General features: G+C 34.8%; 1 protein-coding gene across 6 annotated transcripts in view; it reads left to right on the top strand.

Annotated features, from left to right (window-relative positions):
- LRRC4C (leucine rich repeat containing 4C) overlaps window positions 1–25,175 on the top strand; it is a 485,229-nt gene that overhangs the window by 260,516 nt on the left and 199,538 nt on the right. For 4 of the 6 annotated variants that reach the window (XM_077180004.1, XM_077180002.1, XM_077180001.1 and 1 more), the window contains exon 3: window positions 20,171–20,303. The exons of 1 other annotated variant lie outside the window; for it this stretch is intronic. The gene's annotated coding sequence lies outside the window, so the exon portion shown is untranslated. Of the gene's footprint in view, window positions 1–10,321; window positions 10,454–20,170; window positions 20,304–25,175 lie in introns of those variants that run through there. One more of the 6 variants, XM_077179999.1, reaches the window with a different exon arrangement.

Here is a 25,175-nt window from a genome sequence, read left to right as displayed (position 1 = left end):
TATTTTACTTGGGATTTCTCTGACATTACATCATATAATCAGGGATGCTGCAATTTTTCTGTTGTTATATTTAATAAAACGTGAAAGCTCCAGTACAAAAAACATGCATTCCTTAAATAGCAGATTCATTTAGAAATGAGTAGTTGTGCTCAGTGGTCATTAACATCACGCAATGCCAATTCATTTGTGCTTGTTTGTTCTTTGTTGGTTGGGTTTTCTTATGTTGTTGTTTGCGGTTTTTTGCTTGTTTGGGTTGTGGTTTAGCTCCAGCTGGCAACTAAGCCCTACACAAGGGGATGTGGGAGAGATTTAGAAGAGCAAAAGAGAATAAACTTGTGGGTTGAGATAAAGACAATTTAATAGGTAAAGCAGAAGCTGTCCTCCAAGGAAAGCAAAACAAGGATTAATTCACTGTTCCTGTGGGCAGGTTTTAAGCCATACCCATAAAAGGCAGTGCCCCATCACGTGCAATGGTTACTCAGGAAAACAAACACTATCACTCCAAAGGTCCCCATGCTACCTTCCTTTTCCCCCAGATTTATATGCTGAGCACGACAAAGAATGATCTGAAATATCCCTATGGTCATTTGGAGTCAGCTGTCCCAGCTATGTTCCCTCCCAACTTCTTAAGCATCTCCAGCCTCCTTGCTGGGGAGAAGCAGAAAAGGCCTTGAAACTGTGCAAGGGCCACTCAGCAATAACAAAAACATCTCTATATTACCAACCCTCTGCTCAGCACAAATCCAAAACACATCCCCCTACCCACCACTTGGAAGAAAATTAACTCTGCCCCAGCCAAAACCAGCAGAGTTTTCTTTTTCTGTATATTGGCCTTTAATGGTGACCAAGAGCTACACAGACTATTTGTGTGTATTTCTGCCATTTGTAAAATTGGTCAAACTCCTGTGAAGATTCCTATGTGTTGTTAATTTAGATTACAATTCAAGGTTGGGGAAAGAAACAAAAAGACATTTTTTATACTTAGCTAGAATCTCTGTAAAATACTGCTAGACATTTCCATAAATTTTGATGGAAATTTTAAATGAGTGTTCAAATTCAGGAATCACTGTGTGTGACCGTGTTCACAGGGGTTCTTGGATGAGGGAAGAGACGAGAATGTTGACTCCATGATCAGAAGGCTTGATTCATTATTTTATGATATATAGATATTACATTATAACTATACTAAAAAGAAAAGAAAGAAAAGGTTCCTCAGAAGGCTAAGCTAAGAATAGAAAAGAAAAGAATGAAAACAAAAGGCAGCTCTCTCGGACTCTGTCCGAGATATCTGTCTTGTTGGCCATTAATTATAAACATCCAAGGGGGCCAATCACAGGTGGACCTGTTGCATTCCAGGACAGCAGCAGATAATAATTGTTTACATTTGTAGCTGAAACTTCTCAGCTTCAGCAGGAAAATCCTAAAGAAAAGATTTTCACAAAAAGATGTCTGCGACAATTGTGTAGTTCTTATGTCTATGTGTTGTAGAAGTACTAATGTTTCATTACTTGGAGTTATCAGACCATGCTTTCTTAATATTCACTACTCCCTGCCAGCCCCCATCCCACTCTTCTGCTCACAAAACTATTTTCACAACTTAGTTCACAATAGTGTGGATGATTTCAGGAGAGGAAGAATAGCACAACAGACTTTACTCTTCAGTACTGATATTTGCTATGCAAAGTTCAGAGAATCAGAAAATTAGTGTTAAAAGTGGTTGAGATATTTCTCTGTAGATAGCAATGGAGCAATTGTATTAAATGTCATAGTTTCTGTTATCGCTTTTCTGAAGATGACAGCACTATAAAACGCTGCCAACATTTGTATGGTACCGTAAATGTATCTAACAACTGGCCTTCATCTTCTCTTATACCAAGAAATGAATTAAGTATGTTTACAGTTGGCAGCAATCCATTTCAGTTCTGGGATATAGCACTGGAATTGTGCTTCTCCCCATCCTTTTCTCTGATGCCCTTTTAAGTGCATGATGGCATTTGCACAGTTTATAGCCCCTTTCTATATGAAAGAAAATTGTAAGCCTTTGTCTTTTGACAGTAGAAGAGAATTACTGATCATTTAAATATGCGCTTTGTCCAAATAACTGATTCATATTTGAGTATTCATAATGTCTTTTGTTAGTTTCAGTGAAAAAGAAGAACAACATGAAAAATACAGAGACTCACACTTTAAAAAATATTATTAAGATATATGTTTCAGAGTAAAAGCAAATATCTGTCATTGTTCCTCCTCTCCAAGTTTTCCTGTAGTAATTCAAGCCAAAAAGAAACTAAACAACGTAGCAGTAGAAAAATGCCTTAGATTTTTACATTGTTTTTCTTGTACGTTTAGTGTTGCACCATTGATCTTGTATTGGCTCAAATAATGAAAATCAGTTTCATGAGGTAATTATTCTACAACAACTTAATTACTCTGCAAAAATTATGCTACAATTTTCATCAAATATAGTGCATTTACTGTAAAAAAATTGGGATGGAATTATGGTTGATTCAAATGTTTGCCATGTGAGGCATGACATATATGGAGAGACGGGTATAATTTGTGGCAAGAGAGCAGGTAAAGGTCCATCGAAGATTGTGCCTCACTCTCTGGACCAGTCTGGCTGGCTTTTGCTTTACAGAAAGAGAGGGTGAACAGGATATGCTCCATTTAAAGGTAGAAAGCAGTAATTTGTTGACAGAGACATGAAGGATTAACTAGAATTAGCAATAAGCTTAGGCTGACCACTAACATGCTTCATCACCCTCAATGAGGCAATTAGGGGTGGGTCAGGGTCAGCTGCTGCTGCTCTGTAGAATAGGATGGTCTGTGATGTTCTTGTATTGCCATGTTCTAGCTGTTTTCCCCCTTAGGTATTTATACATTTCATTGCATCAGTGTTCTTTTCTCTTGAATCCTGAGCTGCCTCATAGCTCTTTTCTTCTCTATTTTACCTCTGCAGCTTTACCTTTCATGTCTCACTTGACTATAGGCAAAGTAGTTTGTCACAGCTCCTTCCTGTAAATGAATGGGTTTCTTAAAAGTCCTAGCCAATTTTATGCCCAAGTCAAAACAAATATGGAGTCAAAGAAAAATGAACCCCTCCAGAGAGAAATAGAGATCTATTTTTTGATTTCAGGGACTGATCTACAGCTCAAACCTGAAGTGGTCTTCATTCTATTAAGTCAATAGAGTGTTACTGTTGAACTAATGAGGCCAAAAATTTCCTCTTAAGTCTCTAGGTGCTCATTCCTGAGACTTTTCAGCAATTACTCTGCTTAACTGCATTTTAAATTAATAATAGTGGTTTTATTTGGATACATATGTAATGCTGCTTGTTGACAGATGATGTGCATATATGGTTTTTTTTAAGATGTACATTTTGTAACTCATTTAACCAATAGAAAGGTGACTTTTTTCCCCCAAGAGCTAACCTAATTTTTAGAGGCAGGATTCCACAAACATTTTAGATTCTTGAAGAGTCAGAGAAAAGTAACATGGACACAAATTTAGGTTACAGTAGAAAAGAGTTGATGTACTTATAAACAGGTTTGCATTTGAGCTGCCCAGGGTGAAACTTCTGTTCTGAATGTTTCCCTTCTTGATTTCCAGAGTACCATAACAGGTGCAGTGGCAAGGTTGCCAAATGGATTGATATTTTACTTGTCTTTCATTTTCAACTCTACACATCTCATCCATTGTGTGTTTCTACAATATTTGTTAGCATACTCTTCCCTCTCAACTTTGAACCAGTACCAGGAACTGAAAGCAGTGGCTGAAGAAGAGACATGATTGGGAAATGAAGCAGTTTGTAGGAGTATACAAAACTCTTAAGTCTCTCATCTAGCCATGACCTGCTTGTCGCAGAATGTCAGTGTAATATCCTTCCTGCTAATGTGTTGACTCTAATCTGTCTGCATGGGGAAAAAAAAAATGTTAAAACTGCTTTAAGCTCTGCTTTTGGAATCTATCCAGAAATATTTTTCCTTAAGTTTGTGAGAAAAGGCTGCCAGGATTCCATGAGTCCCTAAATGTCCTCCTCATAAACATTGCATTAATAATGTTCTTGGTCAGCAGTTTTACAGAGAACTGATCCAAGGATATACAGAGAGTAAACCAGGATATGAGTGACAAGGCTAGACTTCCTGCCAAAAAAAAAAAAAAAAAAAAAAAAGAAAAAAAAAGTCTTTGTTTCATGCTTCATTTTCAGAGCTAGTTCAGCTGATTGGTCGTGAAAGTGGAGTATATGCTCTTGGTATCTGCAGTATCACCTGTCTTTCCTCTTAATCTATTGAGAAGTTTGTTTGCAAGTCTAGAGCTTTTCCTCTCTGTCATAAACTTGTGGCTGGGCAAGCCCACCCCCTAAACTTACATCTCAGATGCATATTTCTGAGAAGTTTATAAAGTCATATCAACTTTTAAAATTAAATAAAAGTTATACCAGCATCCATTGTATCTGAATTTTCATTCATATAAAAATGGTTAACTGAATGCAGGAAGAAGAGAAACACAGACAGAAAGTGAAAAAACTATAAAGAAAATGCTATGGACTGAATTGCCTGACCTAAACTAGATCAAATTTCACGTCTGTTTTGCAACAAAATAAATTGTGTATTAGTAGCTTTTGCAAAAAATTGAGCACCATTGGATGACAAAACTTTAAAGAGAGCTAAAATCTATTTACTAGTGGCATATGTGATTCAGTAGGTGGTGCTCTTCCCTCTACAGATCATTTATGAATCAAACATTGAGGCTGTGATAGACTGATGCCTCATATACCTTGACCCCAGACATCTGTGTTTTTTTAGTTATTCAATAGACCATGTCACAACAATAATGACAGTAAGGATTAAGAGCATGTTTCAGATGAAGCTTGTTTTTTTCTATGTGTGCATATCTTTCCTTTTGTCTTGCTCCTTCCCCTCAAGTGTAAACATGAACTGGGGCCTGGATATTCTCTTAGTCCTGTGCCCTAAAGCATCTCTGACTCAAGTGACCATGTTGACTTGTTTCTGTCTCATTTGCCTAGTAGGTTTCGTAATCATAATTAGTCATATCTCTTGTATTTTCTTTTTTTTTTCACTGGAAGATCAGCCCTTCTGTTGCTAACAAATATCCCTTCCTTGTCTCATTGCCCTTAAAGCCCCCCTCCCACCACCACCAAAAAAAAAAGGCAAAAAGCCAAACACTCTCATAATTCTCTCAGGTATGGATAACAAACTGAGTCTCATGGGTTTTCAAGTACTTACTTTTTATTTATACCTTCGTTGCAATGTTTTTCTAATAATAGTCTCTCCAGCATGTTCTTCAGAACCCAAGAAAGCAGGACACTGATAGGTGTCCTGATGGTTTCTCAGGTCTTTTCATTAATGCATTGAAAGGAATCCTAGATTTAGTTCTGGATGCTTGTCAATTCTAACAAATATTCATTCCACCACTCCTTTCTCAGGCACCTCAACTACTTTTTTAAACCTTTGTTTCATGTAGTTGGGGAAGAGACCTCAGAAGATGATTGTGGAAAGCTGCTCATTGGAAATCTCTACATTCTTATTGACACTCCTTTGAGTGCTATCACAAAGCAGCCACTCAGCTGTTCTCAGCATCTGGAATCTAAAAGGAATGATCTTGTTCTTCCAATTTATAATGTAGAGGTGCCAAACAGGCATCATTGAATTATTACGTCTTCTTTGACCTTACTAAGCTATGTATCAACACATAATATTTACTCAAGCTTTTCTGAGTCAACTTTAAATACAAACACATGGCACTATTTGGTGTGTTAGTAATGTTCCGTTCTCATCTTTTTCACTTGTGCTTCAGGGGCTCAGCCACGAGGAGTGACCAAGGTCTCACAGGCTTCTCTGTCACTGTAATACAAACTTGTACACGTGAAACCATATTTCTGTAGGTGTGTGAACATAAGCTTATACGGACATAATTTTTACAGGAACTCTAAATGTTTTTTTTCTGTGAGGCATCGAGTCTAGCTTAAAGTCTTATATAAATGCTGCACAATGAATTTAGGCTGCTAAAGTGCTTTGATGTTAAATGATTCCTGTATATGTACAGCAGTCGTCATAAAAATGTCAACTCCTGCCAGAAAATCATTATAGATTCAATTTTTGTTTTGAAGCAACATTCTTCTGGATTGTTGGCATTCATATATCTGTTGACAGTTTTTGATTTTTAATAATTATTGCATGTTTCTTCTTTTTATCCTAAGTTCTTTTGTTTTGACTATAACTATGGCATTATCATGTTTCCATTAATTTTTCTTTTGAGACTGACTGTCTAAAGACATGGTAAAAGGTAAGTAGATCTTTAAGACTGTTCTAAGCTTTTGTTTTGTATGATATGTGTTACTAATAATTCCCTACAGTAAAATAATCTATGAACTTTATTATGATTGACTGATGTTTCAGAAAGAAAGCACAACAGCTGTATATTATTTCTAATTGAAATTACCAAGCTTCTTAGCACTATGCAAGTGAGTCTTTGAAACAGAAACCATCCAATTTAGATTATATGGATTATAATTAAATCATTTTACATTTGCAGGAGCAATTGCCATCTTAGCAAGACCTTTTCGCAGAACAGTAATGCCATATGTCTTTGCATCTATATAGGTGTATATACTTTTGAAATATTTAAATAAATCAAAATTTAATCTTAAAATAGATAAATACAACAGCACATTCTCTATGGAAATTTTAGTAGTAATGCAATGCAATTCCTGTTCTTGAGATAAAGGAATGATATTTTTCTTCAAATTATTTTTGTCCACAATTTTAAAGAGTGATACCAGATCGTTTGCTTAACTGAATGGTGTGTTGACTTTAGCACAGTTGCAGCAATTACTTGACTGAATTTCTTTTGTGATCTTATTTAAGAAACATAGGATTTATTTTTATTTGCAAGATGACTGCTAATTTAGGATCCTAGAATCTGAGGTACATCACTTCAGCACATTTTGTCTTTCCACTTTCCACGGATTCTAAGTGCCCTTAATTTCTTTGAAAGTCAGTTTGAAATGCAGGTGCTTATCAACCCTTCAAAAGAGGCCATATATGACTCAAACCTGCAGGCATTGTCATGTAAAGTTAAGAAATCTTTTGCCTTTAACAATAGTTTCTTCCAAGTGGGTGGTGATGAGAACGAGCTAGTAGTATATCTACTGACACTGTTTCTGCACTGCCGATGAGGAGAAAATTTAATTCTCCAAGGCTGTCAATCCAGCATGAAATTCAGATATTTTTAAAATTATTATTTTAGCTCTGTGAGTCATTCTGTGATACATAAGGATATGTGCAATAAATAGATAATAGGTCAGATCTAGCCAAAGTGTTTCAGTGTGACACTGAAGATGCACTTGTTATGCTTTTTTGTCTTTGTGTCATTTTGCAGCAGTATTTCTAGATATGTGAAATCAATGATTCAAGTTTAGGTAATTAGACTTTAAATTCTGCTCATTATCTTCATAATAAGAAAAAAAAAATCCCACCAAGAAAATATAGCAAGAGTGTGTGGTTGTCATTTCAGACACAGATTCATGTCTCAGTCTGAGTCAGTTCCACTTATCATATCTGATCTCTCAAAACAAGTCCTGCAACAGAACTGATAACACATAATGCTGTATGAAAACAGAAGTACTCATGTAGATCTAAAATTCTCCATAATTCTAGTAGCAGTTTGTTTGCTGCACAAACAAGAATTTTGATTATCATTGATTTAGCCTTAATGAATACAGATGTATTTAGTCATGCAGTTATTTTGCATTTAGATATCTAGCCATAATATTTGACTCAGTGATATTGTCAGCATTGATGCTGAGAATTTAAAATGCTAAACACTGATGAGTGTTCTCAGTAGTATGTAGAAAAGTTTGTTATAAATTGTTGTTTGTTTTTTTCCTCAGCGGAATATGTTAAAGAGTAATAATGGAGAATAAACTATATTAAGTACTTTTCTCCTTTTCTCTTACTGTTTAGCACATTGCTTCTTTTTCTTGTCATGAGAAAATTGTACCTCACAAACCTTCTTCATGTTGCAAATCTTGTAGAAGTTCTCCACCTCTTTTTTAACTTTCAAAATTTGTCCATTGCATATCAGCATACAGCAATGTATGATACCTATAAATGAGTTAAAATCTCAGCATACACAATCTGACATAGTTAGATTTTAGAGCTGGATTCCTCTAAAAATTTAGGAGATTATTTTAGAATAAGAATTATGAAATCCATTGACTGTACCAATCAGTTTAATATTTATCTTCCTTTACTATGTTGATCATAATTTAAGCTTCCTCTTGATATAGTATTTCTATCATTTTTTTGTAACTTTTCACAATATACCTATGACAACTTGCTATTAATTAGATATTTAAAACCATATAGAGCTGCCACGCTTTGTCCCACTGTAGGTGTCAGGCATCAATATCAAAAAACTAATTCCAAACTCTTCCTATCATATCTCTGAGCTGATTCAGTAGGAGAGTGAATTTAAAATACAAAATTGGTTTGACTTTCACTTCACTCTGTAGAGAATTCTTTTTAAGGGCAGGCACACAGTCATTTCAGAAATTCTGAGAGCAAGAGGAGAGGACTTGTGATTTAAAGTTAACACAGTAAAAGGTCATCAAAAGAATGAGCATATTTCTGCTAGTGAAGAGGTCTATGAGTTACCTATCAGAGAAAGGTATCTGATATTGCTATTGTGTCATGAATATGTCCTCCAGAAACTAAGTAGAAGCATCTAATGGGAACAAATATTTTAACCAGTCCTAAGGAAATGGAACCAATTCATGGTTTAGCTCTTACACATGTGTTTACAACATATTCTTTCTTTATGATGATCTCTATATTCTAATTTCCTGCAACCTGTGAGTCATTCTGAGAGAAAAATGGATGAGAAAATCGCATGGTAAAAAAGCTGGCACCTTTATTTTCCCTAGTTCTGCTATCTTTAGGAGGAAAAACAAATATGCAATTACATTTTGTTATTGGAATTTCAAGAATTGTATCTATAAATTGTGTTAGTTTTCCCCAAACAGGGTTATAAATTATAAACAACAGATCTGATCCTGTTTTTTTTAATCTTTCACTTCTGTACTGGCAAAGAGAGATTTTTCTTATTACTGTTGGCTTTTTATTGTCAAATAACTGGAGATGGTGGTCTTATAATGCAAGTTTCCAGGGACTGTTGTTGCAGTATTTGTTGAGGCAGTGAGAAAACTTTAATTTAGCTCTCCTTGACACAGCAGGACTTTTAGACACCTCAGCCTGTTTCATTCCTTGGAGGTCTGCAGACTCTGCCATCCTCTCATTCTAGTTCACATTCTTATTTTCCCTTAGTCTTCTGTCACATGAAAAGTCTTAAGACACTTCATCACCTCTTTTTTGCCCATGGCAATAAATATATTCAGAAAGTGAATATACTGTATTTTTGAGTAATCTGCTTCAGACAACTCTTTTCAATGTGGTATTTAACCAAGAATCAGGCCCTGTATAGGTGAAGAAATCAAGGCATAAGAAATAGAGGGGTTTGACAGTGTTGCTATGCTTTGGTGTTAAATCTCATTAATGTTTAAAAGTGAGTTATTTCTCATTCAGATTAATATAAGTGTTTTCATTTAACCTGGAGGGTTTTTTTCTCCAAACAAAGTTTTTATATTCTCTTCCCAATTATGTAAATCAAAAGTTTTTTCTCCTTTGGGTGTTGGATTCAGACAGGAGTAGGTATTTAGTTTTGAAAAATCAATAAGATTAATTCCTGACATGGAATATAAAATAATTCTATGGGAGGAAGGGAAATAGGACCTTTATTTCTATCTGTATGTTGTCTCTGAGAAGTTATTAATATGGCCTTCATAATTTCATCTGAGGAGAAATATTTAGTGAGATAAATCAGTAAGTCATTGTATGTTGATACCATGGCTTGTCTGTATCTAGTGCTCACCAAGTTTTGACTGCAGATCTAAAAAGGTTTCTACCTCCAGTCTGTTTTTCCTCCTCAACCCATTTGTTGTTCTGGAGAATGCTAATCTTGGTGTCTTTTTTACTTTGTATTGGAGTTTCTCACATAGTTCAACTGCTTTACTACTATTTTGAAACATTTTTAGGAAAAAAATAGGAGAAAAAAAAGCCTGAATAAACAAATTCTAGCAAGAATTTGTTTCAGTGTTCAACTTTCACTGTTTGTGGTGTAATCAGTAAAAGAAAATGTCTGGAATATTGCAACACCTACTCAATGTGCGTGCATATCATTGTATCCACCCATAACAAATCCGTCAGAAATGCCAGGGTGATGAGGAATGATTAATGGTAGGAGCTACTGAAGTAAACAGCCATACAAGTAGGAATAATTGTAGGACTCAGTTTTGCATGGATTTCTGGCTGGTTTTGAGACCTTTTATATTTTATATATGCCTAAAGTACCACCATTGTTTTTCTTCTGAAAGGTAAGTGTCATAAAGATTTTTGATTTCCAAATCCAATAGTGTATTTTAAGGGTAATCGTGGGCATCATAATAGGATATACTAAGTGGCTCACTGACTAATTTTCAAACTGAAGAAATGCATAGTTTTGGAAATTACTTATGGAGAATAAGTATGTGAATATGGTCAAGATTATTTCTGGTGTGAGAATACAGCTGACCAGAGCCTAAATCAATTAAAACTGATTTTGTTGTTGTAATACACCTTACTGACACTGAGTTTCTCTTCTACAAGACCACCAGATCATGTACTTCCTTTCTTAAAATCAATTTAGCTTGTCTTAAAAAACAAAATTCCCTGAATTTTGTTGACTGTAAATTTGAAAGGACAGTTGTCCCCACTTCTCAGAGTGGAAATGAACAAATCAGAAAATGCACCATCTTAATGTTCAGAAGTCTTCTTCTGGTTTTATTAAGAAATGCATTAGGTTATGCACATTTGATTTTATGACATTGCCCTTTATACTAAAAGTTCTCTGTGTCTTTCTAATTTTAACAAGCCAATACATTTATAGACTGTAATTGTATCTTCTCTTAACCTTCATTTTTCTAAAGTGAATGAGCTAAGCATTTTCAAGTTCCTCTTATAAGATTGGATTCTGTTCTTTTGATGATGATCCTGTTATCTTCTACAGCTTGAATTAATATTCCTTGCAAATGCATTGTGAGCTACTGAAGTCCAGATTAGGTTTTGTACAGTTGCATTAAAAGTGGAACAAGACCAACTGATTCATTATGGTCTTAGTTGTCCAGTAATTTCTAGTAGCATTAAACTATTCACCTTAGTCCTTCCAGATACAGTTTATAAGATTGCACTATTTACTGTAAATCCTTTTTACTGAGTAAGTGAAGGACCTTGGATATACCAGTAACTGTCATCCAATTTCTTTTCTCCATTTTCAGATGCTTGAATAAACACAGATAAAAAAATCAGAGCTTATAAGCATGAATAAACCCCAAGTATTTTTTGTTTAAAACATTTGTCAAATATGGATGGATAATATACTTTCTGTCAAACTAGGTTGCTTTGTATTACATTCCACATATACCTGTGTCTTAGATTACTTTTATCTCATGATTTTTTTCTGAAAATTCCCAGATCTGCAGTTCTTGGGAACATTTCTCCCTCTGCTTTTGAGTAACTTTAGTATTTATTCCTCTATAATCGAATAGAATCATATATTTGTATGTATATATATATACACACATATGTGTGTATATATATTCACATATACATATGTGTATATCTGTCTATATGTTTTTCTATATATATATATGCACATATATGTGTGTGTATATAGGTATGTCTGTGCTAGTAAATTATATAACAATCTTTGACCTTCCCTCTTTTACTCTTTATTTGCCTGAGACTTTGGCTTGTGCTCATTCAAATCAGAAATTAAAGCAATTATCACAAAAGAAAGTTATGGTTTTCCATGTGAATCTACTTAAATTCCTAAAAAGTCTGAATGAAGACGATAGAATAATCTTATTTCTTGGCATCATATGATCATGCTGGATATCTAGACTGCACAGCCCAGCCACTTCAATGCCAAATCTCTGATACCTCTGCCTGATTAATGGACTCTATGCAAAGAAACAATGTATGGTTAAGTTGTTTATCCCTCCATGTGACTATTTTGTTTTCCACTGTTGTGAACACATCTCCATGTTTGTTTTTTCAATAGTGCAGTGATTTAACGATCAAGTCACTGCATTATTGATTGTTATGGATTTGAAAAAATAAAAAAAAATTGTCTGCTTTTATTGTCTTTCAAAATTGTTATGTTTTAATAACGTTCATAAAATTTCCAATGTCCTACCAAGGTTAACTTTCAGGTTAATTCAAGTTTACTTCAGCTGGAAAAAAGTAATCTTTGTCTCTTTTTCCATCTAGTCTCTGAATGGGTATGTAATTTCTTGATTAACGTCTTTGCATCCACCTCAGATAGTGATTTGTTTTTCTTTTGTTTTCCTTCTTCTGCAATATATGCATTTAGAGAAGTCACGTGCAACTGGTGTATCAGCAGTTATACAATACTCATGGGACCTTACAATATTTGCAACTGTAAATTGGGACTACAAGTCCACTGTAGATTTGCTGACTTCTCCTGAATTAAATTAAGAGTTAAAGAGGGGTGAGCAATATTAATTATTACGATAAGGTGTTTTAAAATTTTAAAAAGTAGAAATACTTTGCTGATGAGTGGAATATTTTCATATTATCTGTGGACAGGAGGGCAAAGAAACTGCTGTGATCAGAAGTGTCATATGATCCTTGATCTGTGGCCATCTGGACATGTATGTGACTAATGGGAGACGATCATATAAAGCAGCAAAAAGAGATGATAGATTGTTTTTATCATGTCTTTCTTTTTATCTCTCTATCTACTTAGTTGCAGAGGTTGAACTTCACTGAGATTGTCAACAAAGCAATTATTCCACTCATTGGTCAATGTGTGTTCATTTTCCGCTGATTGCTGCAGGGATCGATGCAGTGTGTGCTGATCTTTTCTCAGGTTCATTTTTCCAAGGGCAGTTATGTGTAATCCTCATAGTGTGGTTTAACCCCAGCCAGCAGCCAAGTACCACGGTGCTGCTCACAGCCTCCCTCACCCTGCACCCTGCGCTGGGGTGGGCAGAGAATCCCAAGAGCAACAGTGCTTCTGGGTTGGCATAAAGGCAGTTTGATAGATAAAGCAAAAATCATGCATGCAAGTAAACCAAGACAAGGAATTCATTCACCCCTTCCCGGTGGTTCTATATGCATAAAGCTTACTGGGGAAGACAAATGCCATCACTCTGATCATGTTCCCAGCCAGCCCCTTCCTTCCACCCTAATATACTGAGCATGATGCCATATGGTGTGGCATGTCCCTTTGATCAGCTGGGGACAGCTGTCCTGAGTCCCCTCCCAGCTTCTTGTGTACAGCTCCTCACTGGTGCTGTGGGGTAAGGAGCAGAAAAGCCCTTGACTCTATGCAACCACTGCTCAGCAGTAAAAAAAAGCTCCCTGTGTTGTCAAAACCTTCCAGCACAAAACCAAATCCAACCCCGTAGGGATACTAGGAAAAGAAATAACTCTATCCCAGCCAAAACCAGCACACCTCAGTTCATCTGTTCCATAATAATAGGTCATAACTTATGATTAATAGTTTGGAAGCTGTTGAAATAATAATTCACACATAGGGAAAATCATGCTCAAGGAGTGGTAGAAACTTTCCTCTCTCCCTTATGAAATCATTGTAGTAGATGCTATGGTTTATGTGATTTTTTTTTTTTAATTTTTATTGTGCTGATACCTTTTTATTTTATCTTTTTAATTTATTAAAGAAGGGCATATATGTGTTTTCACAGACTTAGAGGGGAGGTTCTATTCAGAGATGGATCTGGGCAGAGATGGAAGGAATTGCAAATCAGTGGGTTCTCTGGAAAAAAGCCAAACTTTTGTCTTCCATTTACTTTAGTATGTACCTACAGGCATGCCTTATTGCTGAAATAAATAAATACTATTAAAAAAAAACCAATTTGGGTCTTTCACCAAAAGTGCTTGCTGTTATTTTATGATGTGAAAAATGTCTTTTAATTGAAATTAATCTCTGGAGTGTAAAATGACTTAGGGCAGTATTTGCAAGAAGTGACTTTATATAGCATTCTGAACTACATATAATGAAATAAATCAAATTATACTGAACATAAACAGAACCCCATGGCAACTCTCAGTATAATGCTGCCTGTGAAAGGATTCTAAGGAAGATAAGATATATGGGCTTTATCCAGTTACAAACCTCTGTTTGGATCAAAGGCTTTTGAGAAAATTGAGATATAGACTGATATTTGCTTGAGCTATGCTATTTCTAGTACATATGGATTAGTTTTACTAGAAAATATCAAGAACTAAATCTGTAAATCTACAAAGGACAATAAGAAATATATATTTCTGTAGCAGTTTAAGTTATAGATTTTCAGGCATTTTTCTGTTTGCTTGCTTGCTTGTTTCATTTTTCATTTCAGTCATATTTAAGTAATGATGGGCATGGTTTATTTTGACTTTCTCAGGGATAAGAACCTGTCTTACATTCATAAATTGCAGTTTGTGTATCAGCTTGTCTTCAATTCTGAGCACACTGTAAGGAAGGGATAATAAGATACTTTTTACAATATCAATTCCTTTTATGAGGCTCAAATTCTATTTCCAAGGTGTTTGTAAAATACAATACCAAATCCATAAATTCAGGCTAATCTAATTGTATGATGATCCGTATTTATATAGCAATTATGTATATCCATGTATTTATGAGACTCAGTCCTTTTTTGACCTTAATTAGGTATGAAGTAAAGTTTTTAGATGTATGTGAATTCTAGAAGTTTACAAATAAATTCTGTGATATATATTTTTCAAAAAAAATTCATTGCTGATGAATAAACATGAAGCTTTTTTTCAATGTAAATATAAATATTTTCTTGTTTTGCAACCTTTACTTTTCTAATTAAAGCTAAATACTGTTCTGTCTTGATAAATTGAATCATTGAAGTTTGCCAATCATGGTGTGAAAAATAGTTGCAGTATCCGCATACGTAAATACTAATTATGATATGATTATTCCCTGTGTCCAGAAGTTTGTTCTCCTCTTTGTGGGAAGGAAATTCTATATTGACTTTCTCACTGAATAGCATCTTTCTCACAGTATATGAAGATGACTTAAGTCCAGATATAATTTGTTCTGAAACCCTGTAATGACTCACAGCTTCAGTTCTTTCTGTGTAAGCCCCAGTGTAGACATTCATGTTCCAGAATGTGTCATATCTTGATTTAGTTTAAGCCAGCTAAAAATGACTTAAATCAATATAATTCAGTGTTAAAGTTAGGAATGTTTACACAGAGGCTTAAAATATCAGTAGTGTTTACACTGAAATTTCATGCAAACTGTATACATAAGCCGACATTTGAAAGCTGTACAACCAGTAAAAACTTCCATTGCACTATCCCTTTTCCCAGTCTATCAAGAACCTAGCTTGCACCTCAAGCTGTTCCTGTTACATTTAGGAGCTGAAGGGACACATTTGAACATGATGTGAAAAGATTTTCCTCTCAGGAAACCTTTTGTGCCTGGGAGAGGGCACTCTGAATCAGCTGGTGGTGCTCCTTCACGGTTTTTTTAACTGCGCAGCTTCCTTTGCAAGGATGAGGGGGAGGCCCTCCTCCTGTTTTCTTTTGAACACAAATGCATCCTGGGCTGTGATTGAATGTCCCCTTAATTAAGTATAGCTATTTTCACTCTGGTTTGAAGCATATCTAATCTTCCATACCTGTGTGAGATGGGTATTTGCTTGCCATGTGCTTTGTGTAGTATTAATTCTGCATGGGTGTTCCTGACTCCATTCAAAGCCGGACACTAGGGAATGGGTTGAAAAAGGTGGTTCATGGCAGCGAAAACTATTTTCTTTTTTGTTGCTCACACTTTTTGTTTGTTAGGAATGGAGAAATAGAGAAGATTTTATAGAGGAGGGAAATGAAATTATCATTGGGACCGGAGAAGTACCCTGTGAAAAGAAATCAGGCAGTTTAAAGCAATGACAGATAAGAAAATATCTTTGTAAAAAGTGCCTAAAGTGTGGCTTATCCCCCATGCAGTGGTAAAGAAATGGTTTATCAACATGTCTTTAATTCATTTTACATGGGTGGAAACTATATCTCCAAAAGCTCTATGGTGGTTCATGCATGCAAGGAATTTTTCTGTGTGATACATGAATGTTGTTCAAGAAAGAAAACAGTAACCTTTTTTTAAATCACTATGGTTGAGTTCTGAATCAACTTACTTCACTGTGTCCCAGAAGCCTTTCTTAGAATTAGAGTAGCAAACATTTTAATTTATTTTCCCTAGGTGATAAGTAAGAGAAATAGATGTGCACATTTTATGTCACATTCTGACCATTCCAAAAAATTGTATGATCTATTGTCTTAGTAGGAACAATTGAGTCACTTCCATAAAATCCCAAGTATAAATCTAACCAAGACTTCTACAATGTGGTATATTGACTTAATCTGTTTGGGAGTTAGATTCTTTTCAGCACAGAACCATCATGAAACAAGAAAATAGTACCCCATTCAGGTACTGAAAATTTACATCCTTTAGGAAATTCTGGATGTCTAGATGAGCCTGCAGAATGCTTTTTTTTTTTTCATAGCATTATGCAATGGGAAGGAGAATCCAAATAATTCAGTCTTAGCCATCACTCATCAGGGAACAGTAATAACATGAATTTTTCAAATTTTCACATTTGCAATGTGAAATAATTTGACCTTGCTGTTTCTGTGAGGGACAAGAAAAGTGGTGAAAGTAAGGCTTTATTTAAATACAATATGATGAGAGATGAGAGAATTTGTCCTTTCATGAGCATGTAATCTTTGCTGTGGAAACAGAGAAATCACATCAGACTGAGAAAGAGTATTTTTAAAAGAGAAAATGGAATGTAGTGATATTAGTACATGGGCAAACTACAAGAAAGCAAAACAAATTCAGAATTTGAAATTAAAGAGTCAAAAATTAATTTCAAGTTTTGAGGCAGTAACAGGTTGCTGAACTATAGTAGAATGTTTTAACAACAAAACACTGTGCTACTAGTAGATTAAAGGTCAGTCTTTTCTTCAGTGGCCATTGTATGGTAGGAACATGATTAGGAAATAGTATTGTGTGATGTTAGAGGCAGGATGAGAAACAAATCAATGCTTACTTGAGCACATCCTCAAAACATTGCATGCATTTGAAACCTGGGATTGGATCCTCTTCACAGATCCCTTCCAACTTCAAAGATTTTCAGCGATTCCCAAACACAGAATGAAAATTGTTCAGTAATGAATGATAATGTGTAATTGCATTTAAACTCTAGTCAGTTCCTCAGTGGTAATTACAATACTTGTTTAACAATTGGATTATTGATTAGTGCTGTTATTACTTTTGTTATGAGAAAACAACATCTGTATGAGTTTGTTATCATTGTTATATACATTTTATAAATAGTTCTGTCTATTGTTTACACATACAAATATAAAGTATACAATGAATTACTATTGTCATTTTACAGGTGGAAAACATAGGACAAAAGATTAAATCCTTCTGCTCAGTGCATTTCTAAGCATAATGCCCATTTCCACCCTTGGTGACCCATTTGAAATATTTGGGTGAATTAGAAACAGAACTTCTTCAGTCAGAGTCACTGTCACCAGTTCCTGTTCCAGCATTCCTTTCCCTGGACTCTGTTTGAGAGCAGAAGAGGAACTGACTGATGGTAGTTACCAGCATACACACAGGGCATATGTGAGTGTGAGCTCTCTGTGCTTGTTGAAACACTTCAGATAACTGCTGGTAAAGCTGGATTAATATTCAGTACTAATTGATTCTGTGCTGTATTAAAAAACACAAAACAGATTAAGAAATTTTTAACGAAGAATTACCTTAACAGTTTACTATGAGGTGGTTGTAACATCTGTAATTATAGAATAATCTTCACTGCCACAAATAAGAAAAGTATGTGATCTAATTTGCAGACTGGAATGTCATCTGACCCCTTCATCTACTGTTGCCAAAGGTAGTTTGTGTCATCCTTGGCAAGGATAAACTACTAATGGCAGGCAAAATATTTTAGGTTAATTTAAAATCTAGTAATTTGTAATAATTTTTAAGATGATATGTACCTTCTGTTTTTTGACAGAGTGGTTCTCATAATTTTAATGGTACAATTAGGCCAAATTCTCATCTTCATGCAGCACAGGAGAAAAATCTCTTTCTACAATGAAATTTTCAAATGATCCTGCTGATTAAGTTTCAGAATAGCTGTGACTTTTAGTTTTCCCTTATATAATAGTAAATTAAGCTGTGGTATAATCTGTGACTGTGAATGTGTCTGATGGGTTTTTCTCTCGTGTCTATTTTTGTCCCCTGATTATTCTCATTTATTATGGAAGATGAATAATATATCAGTGGTGTAGGTGTATATATAAAGCATTTATTTCCTTCATTGAAGAATGACTTTTTTTATTTTTATATTTTATTTCCTATATGTTGTATTATAATATTTTTATATAGGATTCAGTGTTTCTATTTCTATTTTTATATTTCATAAATATGAAGAAGAATGTATTTTTAACATCTATGCCCAAATAGAAATTCTTTCTGATGATAAGAAACTACTAGACCCCTCCAGTTAAGTTTTAAATGATGATTTTGCTGTTCTAGGTACCAAAGCTAATCTATCTTATATACATAGAAAGCAGTCAGCAGAGACAATTTACAGCTAATTAATAAACCCACTGGATCACAATAAGCTAATAAAGGCAAGTGATAATGTGTCTTTGGGGTAGAAAAATGACTCTTAGGAGAAAACAAGATAGAAGTGTTCAAAACATTTATTTTAAATCCACACTGCATATTAACTAGATACCTCCATTTTAGTATTTCAGAAGTATTATCAATGTAGCAGATATGATACATAGGAGAAAGTGCAAATATTACAATATATCAAATTAAGGAATGTTACTGCATTTTTGTTTCTGAGTTTTCCCTCACACATTGCCTCTGAACACAGAAGAAATGAGCCTTCTGGTATTCAAGTGATTTCATATTTTCTATGGAAGTATTTGATGTTTGTCATGAACTTGTCAAATATGATCTTTTGATTAATTAGAGACCACTCTGTTTACCATTAGATTTTTTTTTTGCTTCAAAGGAGAAATTACATTTCCAGGTATTTGAATAGCTACATTGTGCAAAATTAACATAGTACACACTTGCCTTAGAATTTTGTTTTCCTCAGTAGAGTAAGTGCTACTATAAAGTAGTAGTTCCTATAGCTACTATAAAGTAGCTCCAGACTAACAATATATATATATATATATATATATATATATATATATATATATATATATATATATATAAGTAACCATTAATGACTGTCACACATATATAAAACTACAGTGGAATCAGTATGATGAAAAGCTTGTCCTAGGGGATAAAAAAAAAAAAATACTGTTCAGATCTGCTGCTAGCAGGGAAGATTTATGTATGTCGTGGTGATGATAGCAGACATTTAAGTCCTGTCAGGAATTAGCTCTACTGTCAGAGAGAGTTTGTGCACAAAGAATTTCCAAGTTCCCAGGTGCTCCCTAGCATTGTATATTTGGCCTTGAATGTAGAGCTCCTGCCAAGTGCTATAAAATGCTATAAACATTGGAAAACCCAACCCACAATAAAATAAATGGCTGCATTTCAATGTATGCAGCTCAGAAAAGGATAATGATTTTTCTTTGTCTTTGAGTTCTGGTGTGAATTGGCAAATATTAGTCTGGTAAATGGGCTAATGCCTGTAGTATAGACTACCCACTTTGTGGTGTCTCAAGAACAGGTTCCAAATTATTATTAAAGTTATTGTTGATTAAGAGAAGCAGAACAGAATATAAGTCAAAACCAGATGAATTCTCTTTAATTTTCTTTGTTTATAGATTGCATGTTTAAAGTGGTCTGCCTAAAAAATTTTAACTGTTTGCACTTTATAGGTGTTTTTATTTCATAATTATTAACAAGATTTTTATGTTCATTCTAAAGCACATGATAATCTCATGCTCTGTCACTATGAGACACACCATAACATGAAATGCGTTTTTTTCCCCCTCAACATGGACAGGTTGCCAGAAAAAAAAGGAATGTGCAATGGAGATTGTTAATACAATCATATCCTAAGACACCTGTTGGGAAAATAAATACACATCACTTTGACATGAAGGACAATTAACAGTGCCATGTATTACTGAGGACAGGTAAACTGAAAATTACTTTCCTTCCATTCCTTCATTCATTAATACTGTGTGTCTATTTAGGCCTGCTATTATTTTCTTCCCAAACTTTGTTCTTGCCTGTTCATTTATAAATTTCATATATTCACAAAAGGTGTTATAAGAAAAAAATTGTATAAATGGGTGACTGGTTCTCAGTGTTTACAACAGATCTCAAAAAGACTTTTAAGTTTGAAACTGTAGGTTCTCCACTGATAGCAGATGCAAATTATAGGGAATGAATTTATTGTGACTCATCTGTGTCAGTCTTGTAGTCGTTTGTTTGTGCTTAATGTATAAAGTAGAGCTAAGCATTAATCAGTAACAGTCAGAGAAGTCTGTGTGCATTCCAAGGGATTTGGGGTGCAATAAGCATGGAACTTTTTATTAGAACATTAGTGTGTGCTGATGGGAGCACAGTCCTGTGTTTTGTATTTGTACAGAGGAATACCAAATCACGAGAGAAATTTAGAGTACAGAACATTTTTCAACCTGATTTTTTGTTTTGTTGCCTTTTTTGTGCAGTCATGATTGTGAAAAGGGAATTCTGATGGCTACCAGCACTGGAATGGAAATTTTACATTTTCCTTTTTCATATAGCTAAATAGATTTTGAAACCTTTTCTAGGTTAATAATCAGTTTTGATTTTTCTTTTTTCCTTGTAAAAGCACTTTTTGAGACTTTATCCTACATGCTATTAAGTAAGAATTATTTTGTGTTTTGAGTTCGATAACCCTCCAGATCCTAAAAAAAGCTTCCAAGTTAAAAAAGCCAATCCTAAAAAAAAACTAGAAATAATGATACTAAAAGAATATCAAAATTTTTTTCAATTATCTTTCTTTCCCCTCAAAGAAGGATAATCTCTATAAATCAAAGAAGAATATTTTTTTTTCTAAAGAATGATTTGTTTTCTTTTTAGTATTTCCAAATAGAAAATGTATATGTATAGGAAACCATTTTACTGAAGGGCAGTTTTTAGTATGCTTTATGGTAGAATGTTACTCTTTTTTTCTAATATTGCTACTAGAAATTACTGGGCAGTGATGGCTGTCATGTTTTGGAGACTGCTGAGAGGTGTTTTGAGAAAGTTTTTGGTGTGTTGGTGCAATAAATTGGAGAACTTGTAATGAGGGTGATGAGCTAAATTAGAATTAATTTTCATTTGTTGGTATTTATTTAAAGGCAAAAAAAAATAGAAATTAAATTTTCAAAATAAATGTGAAAGCATCATGGAAGTAGCCTTGTCTGAATTGATATTTAGTCCTTTGTTCTCTTCCCTGTAGGAAAAAAAGATTTAAAACTAATGTGTTACTGTAGGTATTCTATTACGGCCACTTGTCTGTGAGAATTCCTATCTCAAATCTGTACACCACCTGCAGGGTGGAATTCTGCTCATTTGTTTTTGTATGTCTTAGAGCTTCAGATTTTTGTTTGGTGGGTATTTTTGGTTGGTTGGTTTTGGTTTTCTTGTTTCAGTGTTTTTTGGTCACTATATTAAATTACTCAAATCATATGTTTGTGTATAGATAGTATCACTTTCAGGCTTATATTTACAGAAATATTTTTTAAAATACATTCTGGGATTGTTTTTTTGCACTTCAGAAGAGAACTGTTATCTGAGGATTAAAATTAACATTCTACAAATCTCTGCTTGAAATGTATAGGTTTTTATAATGTTGAGGAAGCACAAATGGCATATATGGTGTTTGTATTATCTAATTACCCATACTGTTGTCTTCTGAATAAAACTAGCACTTGTATTGGGGTTGCGCTGCGAGGTTTTGGTAGCTGGAGGGTTACAGGGGTGGTTTCTGTGGGCAGCTGCCAGAGCCTCCCACTGTGTCTGATGGAGCTGATGCCATTGGGCTCCAGGATGGACCCACCACTGAGCCCTCAGCCATGGTGGTAGCGCCTCTGAGATAACAGTTTTAAAAAAGGGATTAAAAAATCCACCTGCACAACAGGCAGCAGCAGTGACAAGAGAGAATATATGAAGGAAAGAGCTCAACAGACAGGTCAGTGAAGAATGAGAAGGAGGAGATTTCCCTGCAGCCTGCAGTGGAGCAGATCCACCTGTCCAGATGAGGAGGGGAGTCCCGACTGTCCTTTCAGGGACAGCTGGTATCCAGCCAGGGTCAACCCACTGCAGCTTGCCATGATAATGCATGGATTTATTACAGCAGTAATCTATTTATTTTCCCTTTCCATCTCATATGGTAGGTGTGCAGGTTCTCCAGGATCAACAAAACTTACTATCTAATGGAACATAAATTGTACAAACCTATAGCATTTAAAATACAGTGCACTAAATACACTTGTTATGATATGGCAATTTTTTTATGGGTGGCTTGGCTTTAAATACTGTCTGTGTTTAAACATATTTTATTGTGATGGAAGCAGAAATTGGAATTTATGACAGATTTTAATGCCAAAAAAAAAGCAGGTAGATTATATGTACTTTAGCAACAATTCCTTTATAAAAGTCTCAGCAGAAAGCAACTTTATCTTCTTCAGCTGGTGTAACTTGAGGAAATGCAAGGTGATAAACTTGAAAATTTTCCTATCTTTTGAACAGCAGTGAGCTTATGTAAAACTAATCTGCTTTCTGAATAACTTGGCCCATCTGCAATTTATTTACAACAGAACAAATCTTTTAAAATATGTCTCAGAAAGCCCTTAGGTTGAGCTATACCTTCTATCACTTAGGAGATAAATAGAAGTGCCTTAGTAATTCTGTTATTATGGGTCAAATTCCAGAATTCATTCTCAAAGTCTTAGACAGCTAACCTTTTTTGAGGGAAGATAAAGCAAACATTCCAAATAATGGCCATTATAAGCCATCAAAGGATGACATATAAATAGCATTTATTTTCAAAATTTCATACTCATGTTGGGTAATGAATTGGATCCACTGAACCTTTGTCCTCTCGTAGTTTGTCATCTGCACCTGCAAAATTTCCTTGGAGTTTTTCCCCAGGAAAAGGGCGAGAACCAATGCACTGTCAGAAAAGCAGACACAATGCTTGAAGGTTCTGCAGGCTTCATGTACAAAACAGCAATTGAAAATAATGGGTCAGTACTTTGCAGCTTTGTGACTTTGTAATCCAGATTGTACAGTCCTCAAAATCCTCTGATATGAAGTATGAAAAATGTTGTCAATATTTAGGCTTTAATGTGCTCCAAAGGATCAGCTTGACCATGAATGTACTATGCTTAAAGACTGATGCTTGAAAAATCTGAAACGGTAGCCTTGCAATCATAAATTCATATATCCTTAACTTCTTGGAAAATCATCCTTCCTGTTTAAGATTTTCTAACTGACTAAATTGCAAAGCAACAGCTATTTTAGTAACAGCTTCTATTAGGTGAGAAATGTTAAAAACTTCAGTATTAGTAGTTATTGCTACTCTTGAGCTTCTCATACTTAGAAGCAGGAAGAAACTAATTACTGTGTGATCAAAGGGGGAGGGCAAAAATAGCAGAAGTACAGAAGTCCAAATGTCAAACACTAAAAGCTAAAGCAAATATATTTTAAAATATTTGAAACACTTTTGTGTCACCTTATGTGACATTCAAGAGGAATGTTATTCCAGTTGTTATCCCAGAATGTGAAGAACAGGCTGAAAGTGCTCAGTTAGTCCTCAAGGAACTGACCTGCCATCAGCAGGTGAAGGTATTTTGGAAGATAGTATAAATTTTTGCAGCCACTAGATGATGACACCTGATTCATCTGCAGAAAGGTGAATCTGCTTTCTGCTCAGGAGCTGGCTCACTGCTTCTGCTGGCACATTTCACTGATGTGATTGTGGGATTATGTTCTTTTGAACTTTCACTTAACATTCGAGATCAGTAAAACTTTATCCTGGTCCTCAAAACATCCTATATTTGTGGTTAAAACTTTTCCCATGGGTTTTCTTCCTTTTCAGAGACATCATTTGCCACTGAATCCATGTCCCTCAATATGGTTTAAAAATCTCTAGAAAACTTGGACTGTATTTGAATTATAATGAAATGTGAAAGCGGGGAATTCTGAAATGTTCCAGGGTATTTGAATTTTTAACTTCATATCATTTTAAATTAAAAATCGAGCTATAATAGTTGTATTTAAAAGACAACAGAAATGCCTCTCAATTTGTAAACGTATGTTGGATTATAGGATGTCCTGTAAATACTAAAATTAATTATTTGGGAAGAAAATAATTAGAGCAATGGAAATTAAACATTAGTATTTTACATCCATATTATTTTCTTTATATTGTATTTTTAATGTAGTTCAAGAGAACATTTTCACAAGTGAAAACTGCAGCAGAATTCCAGTTGAAATACACAAGATTCATGTTTTGCATTTCCCACAGTGTCTAAAATATTCAGGGTAAATCTGTAGGGATTGTGTGTTCCCTAAGGCATATGAGGTTTGTGGCCAGCTCTGCTTCTGATTGAAGGTGTGGACTGCATTGCCTGGACTATACTGTACACTACACTGCCCACATTGTGACAATAGCTTTGGGACTCAAATGACCATTCCTCTTCACTCTTCCTGTTGCCATCCCAGGTAGTTTTCACGTGAAGCTATGTCATTATGTTGCTGGTCAAACATTGTACTTAGAATCTCCTACAGTCTAAATTCCCTGTGGAAGGACATGACACTGTTATTATGGAAGACTCCTCTCAAGTTTCCATTTGCCAGGAAATAAATAGCACTGTTTAGGAAAATGATCAGTACAGCAAAAGCTACTGAATGTACTGGGTTTAGAACTTTTACAGTTCTTAATAATACCTCATTTCTTTAATTCACAACTCCCTCACCACAGTTCAAGAAAAACAAACCAAACCAGTGAAAATAGAGCCATGCGTTTC

The sequence above is a fragment of the Agelaius phoeniceus genome, chromosome 6 (assembly GCF_051311805.1).
Source record: "Agelaius phoeniceus isolate bAgePho1 chromosome 6, bAgePho1.hap1, whole genome shotgun sequence".
In the NCBI taxonomy this organism is placed as follows: Eukaryota; Metazoa; Chordata; class Aves; order Passeriformes; family Icteridae; genus Agelaius; species Agelaius phoeniceus.
This window is presented reverse-complemented; position numbering and strand designations above follow the sequence as displayed.